Consider the following 12,707-nt stretch of genomic DNA (forward strand, 5'->3'; position numbering starts at 1 on the left):
AGGGGATTGCCCCATTTTCCAGTGCTCTCTGGGATTGGACAGCCTTAGGTCTGAAACTACTAGTGACATTCAGAAGAAACTCTGTGTTTAAAAACACAGGCCTGGGGATCCCTGGGTGATTCAGTGGTTTAGCGCCTGCTTTTGGCCCAGGGCGCAATCCTGGAGACCAGGGATCGAATCCCACGTCGGGCTCCCGGTGCATGGAGCCTGCTTCTCCCTCTGCCTGTGTCTCCGCCTCTCTCTCTCTCTCTCTCTCTCTGTGACTATCATAAATAATAAATAAAATAAAATAAATAAAATAAAATAAAATAATATTATTTTTATTATTGATTTTTAATATCAATAATATTGATAGGCCTGAGGGACGTGTGCGTGGTCCAGTCAATTAAGCATCTGACTCTTGACCTCAGCTCAGGTCATGATCTCAGGGTCATGAGTTCAAGCCTTGCATTGGGCTCCACGCTAGGTGCAGAGCCTACTTAAACACGCAGGCCAAAGGGAACTGCACATTCATGCAGGTTAAGTCCCTTGATGGATGCTGGATACTAGACTTTGCTACTACACTTTCCTCAATATTTAGTTCCACATCCTACTGATGATAAGATGGCGGTACTTGTATATCTCAGCAGGATAACCTGGAGCCAGAAGCTGGTCCTTCCTCTATGACTAGGCCATGTATCTAGTTCCATATCAAAGTGAAAAGCCATCTCCCACCAATCTCCCAAGCAAGAAAACCTCCTTTGTACGTCACTGGAAGTTCCAAGTGCCTATGTTGCAATTCCCATTTGATTAGACAGAAAGTACATAGTGAGCAACAGCTGGGAGAGAAAAAGTGACAGAAAGACTGAGGTCACTTAGGTTGTGCTAATTCAATCATTCTTAATAGCCAGTAATAACAACAAATCATTTAAAACTGATAAATCAAGTATTATAGAATAAGTGTATTTTATTTCTAAGATGTTATTTATTTATTCATGAGGGTCGCAGAGAGAGAGGCAGAGACACAGGCAGAGGGAGAAGCAGGCTCCCTGCAGGGAGCCCAACACAGGACTCAATCCCCGGACCCCAGAATCATAACCTGAGCCAGAGGCAAATATTCAATCACTGAGCCACCCAGGCACCCAGAATAAGTATATTTTAAAATGTAAAGATAGGATGCCTGAGGGGCTACATCAGTTAAGTGTCTGCCTTTGGCTCAGGTCATTGACTTCAGGGATCCAGTCCTGTATAGGGCTCCGTGCTCATCGGGGAGTCTGCTTCTCCCTCTGCCCCTACTCCCACTCCCCCTCTATCTGTCTTTGTCTTCTCTCCCTTGTGCATGCGCACACATGTACTCTCTCAAATAAATAAAATCTTTAAAAAATAAAATAAAATAGGAAGATAAATACCAAAAAGAGCAAAAACAGGGAAGAAGTATAATATACTAATTTCACCCGTACTCATAGTAAGTGCTCATAGTTCTTCTCAACAGATAGAGGATTATATGTAATATATATGTATATATATGTAATATATAAATTTATATTTGTAAAGATAGCCACTGAGGACAAAAATGTAGGTAGATGATTCATTAGGAAAAACACCCACATACACCATAGTCACAGACGTACAAGAAAATAGAGTTCGTGTAGTAAAAGATTTAAAAAGATATAAGGGGCACTTGGGTGGCTCAGTGGTTGAGCGTCTGCCTTTGGCTCAGGTCGTGATCCAGGGTCCCAGGATGGAGTCCCGCATCGGGCTCCCCGCAGGGAGACTGCTTCTCCCACTGCCTATGTCTCTGGCTCTCTCTGGGTCTCTCATGAATAAATAAATAAAATCTTTAAAAAATAAATTAAAAAGTTATAAAAAACAAAACCCAGAACGCATTACACAAAATGTGATGCAGAATTAAGACCAAAAGTTTATGTGTATGGGTTAGATTCATGTGGCAGACACTGTTACCCACCCTACAGCTATCCCTCTGCTTTTGTTTTGGGGGGAGGGGGTATACCCAGCCCCTTGGCATTAAGTCACTAATGGCCTTTGGTCAGCTTCCCTCACCCTTAAGAGTAAACAGGCCTGGGATCCCTGGGTGGCGCAGCGGTTTAGCGCCTGCCTTTGGCCCAGGGCGCGATCCTGGAGACCTGGGATTGAATCCCACATCGGGCTCCCGGTGCATGGAGCCTGCTTCTCCCTCTGCCTGTGTTTCTGCCTCTCTCTCTCTCTCTCTCTCTGACTATCATAAATAAATTAATTAATTAAAAAAAAATCTCCTCTAAAAAAAAGAGTAAACAGGCCTGTGATCTGTTTGCATGACCAGTGAAATTTGAGGGGACATCCCCTGCAGGGCTACCAAGAAATAATATTTTTTTTCCCCTGATAAGAGCAGCCCCAGGAGGACAAAGGCTTTTACCCTGACTGCTTTCTGCATTTAAATGTACCTGAGAGTTTGGGAGCCACAGAAGCCATTTTGAGTTCATGAATCAACCAGAATAAGGACTGGCAGAGCAGAAGGAAGGAGCCTGCGAACTGAGGACATCATTGAGCCATTGAGTGCACACTAACTACCAAGCTGCAGAATGACTTGTATCTTTACTTTCAATGTTCATTTCTTTCTTCAGGCCTAGTTTGCAAAGAAGTCTCCATTAATCTTGCTTAGCAAAATATTCCTCCTCAAAGCTTTTAGTCAGTTGCTTTTTGTAGGTCCACTTAGATCGTTCACTTGGAGCAGAGAAGAGTTGAGTTTGTAGTAAGAATACTTCCTATAGGAGAATCTACCTGGCTTTGGAGTATATAAATGGCCTTCAGCCTATGGGATGGAATTCCAGAATACTGGAAATGGCAGTGCAGTCAGAGTAGAAATGATTCAGTAAGGAGCCTCTTGAGGTCACACAAAGGTTACTGTCAACTGCCCTAGACAGCCCTTAATTCTTTATTCTTATGAATGCTTAAGCTCTGGTAGCCTTGGAGCATTACTACTGCTTGAAGATCCCTTACTGATTTCTTAATGAGTTGTCTTTTTTTTTTAAGATTTTATTTATTTATTCATGAGAGACACGAGAGAGGCAGAGACATAGGCAGAGAGAGAAGCAGGCTCCCCGCAGGGAGCCCAATATGGGACTCAATCCCCAGGACCCCAGGATCATGCCCTGAGCGGAAGGTTAGAAGTCCAACCACTGAGCCACCCAGGCATCCCAACTTGTCTTAAACTTACCATCTCTCTCTCAGATTTTCTTTCCTTCCCTGAGGTCCCTCTTCCCTGCCTTACCCTCACATTCATTGACTTCCTAACCAGTCTCAAGCCCCTACAGTTATCCTGACTCCTGGTTCTACAGAATCCCACAGTCTCTTCCCTCCGAGCTCCCTAGGATACTTACCCTCCATCCTTTCTAAAACCAATTCATTCCTCGTGTTCCCACCCATCCTATACCACCCTGGAGGACTTCCCTTCTCTCTGTCTTTTTCCCACCTCATTGGTTCCCTCCCTGTTTAGCTGCAACAGGTCCTTGGATAGTTACTCATCTCTCCCACCATGCTGTTTCTCCTTGGGGCCTCCCTAACCTCCTAAGTGCTACTTCCCTCCTCCCTGTCCATAGTCTCAACCCACTGCATATTTGGCAATCTGGTTTCCCTCCCCACAGCTACACTGAAACCGTTCTCTTCAAGGTCAACAATGACCTCCTTTTAGCTAAATCCATTATTCTTTTTCTAGTTTCTCAATCTCTTGATCTCTCTGGGGCATTAAAAAAAAAAAAGAGAGAGAGAGAGAGAGAGAGAGAGAGAGAGTCTCCTGCCTCAAATGCTCTCTTCTTTGGCTTCCATTTCTGTTTACTTGTCTTTCCTTCTCTCTCTGTATGGCATCTACCCCTCTTGCCCTCCCTCCACTGGATATTCCCTTTCCTCAGCCCCTGGAGCTCTAGGCTCTCTCTTTGCTCTTTGACTCCAAAATTACATCTCTTCTATAGCTGTTACCTCTGTGCCAGAAAGGCCTGTGCCGCTTTCTCACTGGCATTTGCCTCTCACTGCTCACTGTTCATGAACTTTTGGATATCTCACTCATACTATAAGTTGAAGGTATCTCCCTTCCCAGACTCACTCCTCTTTCCCATCATCCTGCCTTTGGTCACGGCACAGCCATTTGCTCCTTCCCTGTATTACTTGGATAGGGGTGCCATAGCAAAAAAACCACAGAAGTAACAGAGATCTAAGGGGCCTTCAACAACAGAAATCTACTTTCTCATAGTTCTGGAAGCCAGAAGTCTAAGATCAGGGTGCCAGCAGGGCTGGTTTCTCCTGAGACCTCTCCTTGGCTTGCGGGTGGCCGCTGCTTGCTATGTCTGCATAATGGTCTTTTCTCTGTCCCCATACATGCTGGTGTCTCTCCCTCCTCTTAGAAGAACACCAGTCATACTGAATTAGAGACCTCACTTAACCTTAATTATGCCTTTAAGGACCTCACCTCCAAATGCAGTCACAATCTGGGATATTGGAAGGAGGGCTTTAACACAGAAATGAGAGGAGGGGTGTAATTCTGCCCATTATAGTTGCCCAGGCCAGAAAGCTTTACTGTCTTCTTTACTTACCTCTTTCATCTCCTATCCAGATGTTTGGTCCTCTGGACTTTTCCTGTTAAATGCTATATCCATCTGTTTATCACCAGACCCAGTGCCATGGTCAGTCCTAAATCAACTATAAATTTCCCTGCCTAGTCTTTATAAGGCTGTCTGATCCACCTCATTTTTGCTTTTGCATTTCATTTTTTTTAAAGGATTTTATTTATTTATTTGACAGAGAGCATAAACAGGGGGAACAGCAGAGGGAAAAGCAGACTTTCCACTGAGCAGGGAGCCTGACCCACAGCTCGATTCCAGGACCCTGAGATTATGACCTGAGCCAAAGGCAGACACTTAATAATTGAGCCACCCAAGCCACCTCTCCTTTTGGCTCTTAAAAAAAATATTTATTTATTCTAGAGAGAGAGAGCACACAAGCAGGGGGCAGAGGGAGAGAGAGAGAATCCTCAAGCAGACTCCCTGACATGGGACTCAATGGCTAGGTCTCACAACCTCAAGATCATGATCTGAGCCGAAATCAGACACTTAACCAACAGAGCCACCAGGTGGCCCTCTTTTGGCATTTTTATCAGAGCTATTTATGTACATTAAAAATAGAGATGATAATTTTTTTAAAAGCAAAACACAACACAACACACACACACAGTACTCAGCCCTAACTCCAGGTCCACTGCCCAAATGTATGCTTCATACAGTTTCCTTGATCTAGAACATGCTAGAGGAAATTATTTCCCACCATATCTCTTCTTTCTTGCCCTGCTGGTTATTCCATAATTCTAAGTAATAATGTTATATCAGTACTTTTAAGTTGTATATATTTATTCATTTATCAATGTAGACATTCTGCTCCTTATGAATGATAAGAATTAAGCTCAGAAACACCAACCCCATATCATTTCACCTCATTCTGCCTCCCAATTTTTGATAGTTGTAAATTATTTTTAGTCCTGGGCTTTTTTCTTGCCATCAACATTTGAGAGTATTTCTTAATTCTGTGCAAAGTAAAAGGAAATGACTAGGGACCTTGCTCTTCCATTTTTCTTTCTCCTTCCACTTTTTAAAACTTGTTTTAAAAGAATTTGGGGGGGGGCACCTGGGTGGCTCAGTTGGTTGGGCATCTGACTTTTTATTTCAGCTTGAGTCTTGGTCTTGGAGTTGTGAGTTCATGCCCTGCATTGGTTCACTGTTCAGCATGGAGCCTACTTAAAAAATAATTTTTTAAATGAGAGTAATTTTTTAAAAATTTTTATTTATTTATTCATGACAGAGAGAGAGAGAGAGGCAGAGACACAAGCAGAGGGAGAAGCAGGCCCCATGCAGGGAGCCCGACATGGGACTCGATCCTGGGTCTCCAGGATCAGGCCCTGGGCTGAATGAAGGCTGCGCTAAACCGCTGAGCCACCCGGACTGCCCAAATGAGAGTAATTTTATTATTTATTTTTATTATTATTTTTCAAATAACCTCTACACCCACATGGGGCTCAAACTCATCACCGTAAGATCAAGAATTACATGTTCCACCAAAAGCTTCTGTCAGGTAGATCTTTAGCTTCACATTGTCAAGGACGATCATATTTACAATCTGTGCATGACAGTATTTAAGATCTATATGTTTATAGGTTTATTCTGAAAGGGTGATTTTAATACATAGGCCTTACATTATTATGACTACATAAATATTGTTCATAGTAGAGCCAAATATTGTTCTAGGAGTAGATTTTTCCCTTAATATTTATTGTTAAAATCATTCCTGGATCGTTCAAAATACTATGCTCTTCACATCTGTACAAATACATCCTCTTTTCTTTCATTCTACCAGTTGCTCAAAAATCTTGCCACATTTTAATTTGATTCACATTTGGACATTTTGCTCTTAGAGTTTCTAATTTTTTCTTCCTTATTGAGAGGTATTTTAGTTTCCCAGACCTGCTGTAACAAATTGTCACAGAGTAGGTGGTTTAATACAACATAAATTTATCCTCCTACAGTTCTGGAAGCTGGAAGTCTGAAATCACAATGTTGGCAGGCCATGTGGGCTCTAGGAAGAATCCTTCCTTTCTAGCTTCTGGTGGTGCCAGCAGTCCTGGTATTCCTTGCCTTGCAGCTTCAATACCCCAGTCTCTGCTACCCTCTTCACATGGCCCCCCTCCCTGTGACTGTGTGTGTGTCCTCTCCTCTTTACTTAAGGACCACCCTAAATCCGGGATGCTTTCATCTCCAGATCCTTAACTGATTAGATCTGCAAAGACTCCATGGCCAAATAATGTCACATTTTGAGGTTCCAGGTGGACATAAATTTTAGGGTGGCTACTGTTCAACTCCAAACAAGAGGAAAATATTGTTTTCTCAGTATATTATTAATATTGAGAGGGGGGCCTGGGTAGCTCAGCCAGTTGGGCGTCTGACTTTTAGTTTCATGATCTCATATGTGATGGAATCAGGTCGGCATTGGGCTCCATGCTCAGCAAGGAGTCTGCTTGAAGTTTCTCACCCTCTGCCCCTCCTCCCACTCATGCATGCAAGCACACCCTCTCTCTCTAAAAAGAAAATAAGTTTTTTAAAAATACGCAACAGGGGTGCCTGAGTGGCTCAGTCAGTTAAGCATCTGCCTTCAGCTCAGGTTATGATCCTGGAGTCCTGGGATCAAGCCTGACATCAGGCTCTCAACTCAAAAGGGAGTCTGCTTCTCTCCTACTCATGCTTTCTCTCTCAAATAAATAAATAAATAAATAAATAAATAAATAAAATCTTAATAAAAAATATATAATAGCCAAGATATGGAACAGCCCAGATGTCCATCGACTGATGAATGGATAAAGCAGATGTGATATATATATATGTGTGTGTGTATATATATATATAAAATATATATAATATATATTATATATAATGGAGTATAATATTATATATAATATAATAATATATATTATATAATGGAATATTACTCAGCCATCAAAAAGAATGAAATCTTGCCATTTGTAATGACATGGATGGAGCTAGAGGGTATTATTATACTAAGCAAAATAAGTCAGAGAAAGACAAATGCCATATGATTTTACATGTGGAATTTCAGAAACAAAACAGATGAACACAGGAGAAGAGAAGGGAAAAAAATAAGATAAAAACAGAGAAGGAGGCAAATCACCAAGAGACTTAACTCTAGGAAACAGATTCCAGGTTACTGGAGAGGGAGGATGGGTAACTGCGTGATAGGCATTAAGGAGGGCATGTGATGTAGTGAGGACTGGTTGTAATATGCAACTGATGAATCACTAAATTCTACCCCTTGAAACTAATAATACACTATACGTTAGCTAAAATCTAAAAATAAATACGTAAATGATATAAATAGGTATTTTCTCTACTATAAGGAAAGCAGGAATTATGATCCAAAACGAATCTAGGAGCACAAACAATGTCATCACTGCCATGTTTCTTCCTCTCCATGCTTTGCCTATGTTTCCTTTTATGCCAGCTTCATGCTCAAGCAAACTTACCTCATGTGCTGGCAAAGATAAGTTCCAGCATCTCTCCAGACTTTTGTGTCTTCTTCACAGACTGTGATCCTTGCAAGAATAAAACTACTGACAATTCCAGTAAAATATCTGAGGAAGTCTCTTAATGGATCTTATTTGGCTCATGTATGAACAGTTACTGTGGCCCAGGGCATGAAGTGATTTTACTTGGCCAAACCTGGGTCACATGCACCCCTAATGTTGAGAAGGAGGATGACCCTACCCCATAGATGAGGAAGGGTTGGTGTCCAAAGAGATTCTGGGAAGGCAAAAAACCACATGATTCCTTGCAAAGCTGAAAATAGCTTCATCAGTAGCTTGATTGGTTAGTTCAGTGGTACATAAAATTCTAGGTTTATAATTTTCTTCCAAAATAGAGAAAGTAATATTTCATTGTTTTCTTTTACCCCTACACTATGAAAAATTTGAAACTACAGAAAAATTGAAAGACTTTTACACTGAATACCCATATATTTATCACTTAGGTTCTGTGACTATTTGTTTTATTAAATATACTTTTATCCATCCCTCTGTTCTCTATTGATCCATCTTATTTTCTTAGTATTTCAAAATAAGTCACAGACATCCTTGTCTTTGACTCCCAAACCTTTCAGCATGCTTATCATTACCTAGAGTTCGATTATTTGTTTACAGTTTTTTTTTTCACTTGAGCTAAAATTTATATATAGCAAAATGCAAAAAAAAATTTGAAGTATACCATTCAATGAGTTTTGACACTGCAACCCAAACTCATATCAAGATACAGAACAGGGACACCTGGGTGGCTCAGTGATTGAACGTCTGCCTTTGGCTCAGGGCATGATCCCAGAGTTCTGGGATCGAGTCCCACATCATGCATCCCTCAGGGAGCCTGCTTCTCTCTTTGCCTATGCCTCTGCCTCTCTCTGTGTCTCTCATGAATAAATAATAAAATCTGTTTTTAAAAAAGATACGTAACAGCACATCTTCCCTCCAGTCCATCCCCAGTAAATCCCTGCACCTGACCCCCAGCAGAGGTAACTATTGTTCTTTTCATCATGGATTCACTATGTCTGTTTAGGACTTCACACAGGTGGACTCATACAATAGCCTCACTTTTGTGTAAGGATTCTTTCATTCAGCATCATGTTTTTTTTTTAAGATTTTATTTATTTATTCATGAGAATACACAGAGAAGAGAGAGAGAGAGAAAGGCAGAGACACAGGCAGAGGGAGAAGCAGGCTCTATGCAGGGAGCCTGATGTGGGACTGGATCCTGGAACTCCAGGATCACGCCCCGGCCTGAAGGTGGCACTAAACCGGTGAGCCACCAGGGCAGCCCCAACATCATGTCTTTGATACTCATCTGTGCTGTAGTTTGTATCCATTCCATTCTATGAATATACCACCGTTTATCCATTTTTCTACTGGTGCATACATGGTACTCTTTCCAGTTTTCAGCTATCGTGAATAAAGTTGCTACACACATTTTTGCACACATCTTTCGGTAGGCGTAGTTTCCATTTTTCTTGGATAAATCACTAGGAATGTAGTTGTGAAGCACCAACAAAGTATTAGAGTTCTGGTAGCTCCAAAATCCTTGCCAACATTTGTAGTAAGTCTTCCCAGTTTCAGCCATATTGCTGAGTATGTAGTGGTATTTCATTTTGATTTTAGTTTTAATTCCTAATTTCTAATGTTTTTGAGCAGTTTTTCATGGGTGATTCGTTTATTTTCCTTTAGGTAGTATCTAATTCAATCTTTCACTCATTTAAAAATGTAGATTATCTGGTGCACATGGGTGGCTCAGTTGATTAAGCATTGGACTCTTGGTTTTGGCTCTGGTCGTGATCTCAGGGTTGTGAAATCAAGCCCCATGGAGTCTGAGATTCTTTCCCCCTTCTTCTCCCTCTCCTTCTGCTCCTCCCCCCAATCACAAGCACTTTCTCTTTCTAAAACAAACAAACAAACAAACAAAACAAACTTTAAAAATAAAAACGTGGGTTATCTTTTTTGAATTGTAGGGCTCTTTTTTTTTCTTGCACGGTCTTTATATATTCTGGATTTTATTTATTTTTACTTATTTGGAGAGACAGAAAGTGCACAGAGGGAGAGGAGGGAGTAATATGTATATGGAAGCCATTTGTCTCCCTTCCCCATGTAGCTGATTTCCTTCCTCTGCCCAGTGATGTGGTGGTGCTTTTTATATTTAAGAAAAGAGAAAATAAGCTGATTTTTTAGATGTGTTTCCTCTATTATTGCATATAGAGCTGTTTTCCTGCTAGCTAACTACCGAGAAAGCAGAAGAGGCTATCAGGAAGTTCTGTGTTCATGAGCAGAGCTTGCTACACAGGAGGGACTTCCTGTTACAATGAAAAAAACGGGGAGCCAGAGAGAGGAGAGCTTTGCTTGGCTACTACCACTCACCCCCCTAGCATTGGTTCATCAGTATTATATAAAAGCTATTGTTTGTTGATTGTCCTCTTCTCATTTCTTATAGCTGTCACGGCTCTATTCATTTAAAAAATTATTTCCTGTATTGTAAGGGAGGGGAGACAAATGGCTGCCATATAGTTATTTATTTCTAGACTTTATTTATTTATTCATGAAAGACACGAGAGAGGCAGAGGCAGAAGCAGGCTCCCCATAGGGAGCCTGTTGGGGGACTCGATCCCAGGACCCTGGGATCACGACCTGAGCTGAAGGCAGACGCTCAACCATTGACCCACCCAGGTGCTCTAAATGACTGCCATTTATTTATTTATTTATTTATTTATTTATTTATTTATTTATTTATTTATTTATTTTTAATGACTGCCATTTAGAACTAAAGCTTCATTCTATCGTTTCTAAATCATTTCCTATTCTTCCTAAATGGGCATCTTTCATTGGATTTGGATTGATGTCTTTACTGTCCCAAGGATATGCCAGATTGGCATCTACCTTCATACCCTCTGTTATTGTGTTCCTCTTCCCAGAAACTTCCTTCATCTCTTCCCTTTTCTCTCACCTTACCCTAGTGAAATTCTTCCCAACTTTTGAAGCTAACTTGAGCATATTCCTCCATAAATCCCATCTATTTAATTCATCTTTCATTGGTTTCCCTTTTATCTTACTGTTATTCAACTTAATGCCTATTGTTCACAATTCAGCTCTTAATTATATAGTCCAGAATTGCTCACTCTTATTTCAAATGTTTATTATTATGTTGGTAACTATTAAAAAGTCTTTGGGGACAAGAATTTATTTTTTTCTGTCCTTCAAAACACACAGCACAGTATGCATACATAATAGGTATTCAATAAGTATTTGTAATTGATTAACTTCCCTACTATTTGCAAGAAAGAAAGGTAGATAATAGCTTATATTTCTTTCTGCTGGAAATGGTAAAACACTTATCTTTTAATTGAAAGCTGAATGAGGGTGTTCCATTTCAGGCAAAAGAAATTCTGATTTTTCTGCATTAAGGGAAAAAAATTTAAGTTATATAGCATAAATATCTGCTGTAAGCTATGGCAATAGACAGATCCACCAGAGTTGAAGAAATTGAAGTAAGAGTGGTTTGGGAATAGCAAAATAGCAAAATGTGATTTAAAAATAGACTTTATAGTTTAAAATGTCCATTGCATTGCTAACAATATCATCATCAGTTAAAAAGGAAAGAGTGGTAGAACAAGAACAAAAAATAAGAAATAATATGCTTCTGGGGGAGCCTGGGTGGTGGAGTTGGTTGAGCATTCACCTCTTGGTTTCAGCTCAGGTTGTGATCTCAGGTTCGTAGGATTGAGCCCCAAGTCTGGCTCTATGCTTAGGGTTGAGTCTTCTTGGGTTTTTCTCTCCCTTTCCCTTTGCAGCTCCTCAGCCCCACCCACATGAATTCTCTCTCTCTCTCTCAAATAAATAAACATATCTTTTAAAAATTATATATGCTACTGGTAGTAATTATTGCTGTTCATCAACTACATCTGCTTCAGTCTTTTCTGGATACATGGTAGTTTCATACCACCTGATCTGCTAAAGTTAGGGGAGAAATGAGAGTGGGAGTGATGTTACTTTCCAGTGGAAACTTTAAAGCCAGTGAGTGATTCGCCATATTCCCGTTTTCTGCTTCAGTGATTGTGGAAACATGTGGTATTCCATAATTCTAAATTCCTGAAAGTCCTTAATGAACAGTTTCCCTGCAGACCTGTTTTGTTGTTTGAGCCACTGGGTATAAATTATTCCTGTTCAGGGTCAGCAGACTCCCACCTGTGGGCCAACTGCCTGTTTTGATGAAATTTGATTGGAACACAGACATGTATATTTATGTCTTGTCTATGGGTGCTTCCATGGTACAACTGAATTGACTAATTATAATAGAGACTCTATGGCCCAATGGCTGAAAATATTTATGACTCTTTAAGAAAAAGTTTGTTCGCTGAGGGGGGCACTTGACGGGATGAGCACTGGGTGATATGCTATATGTTGGCAAATTGAACTCCAATTTAAAAATAAATAAATAGGGCAGCCTGGGTGGCTCAGCGGCTTAAGGGCATGCCTTCTGCCCGGGGTGTGATCCTGGAGTCCCAGGATCGAGTCCCACGTCAGACTCCCTGCATGGAGCCTGCTCCTCCCTCTGCCTGTGTCTCTGCCTCTGTGTGTGTGTGTGTGTGTGTCTATC

This window comes from Canis aureus, chromosome 37 (assembly GCF_053574225.1).
Source record: "Canis aureus isolate CA01 chromosome 37, VMU_Caureus_v.1.0, whole genome shotgun sequence".
NCBI classification, from domain to species: Eukaryota; Metazoa; Chordata; class Mammalia; order Carnivora; family Canidae; genus Canis; species Canis aureus.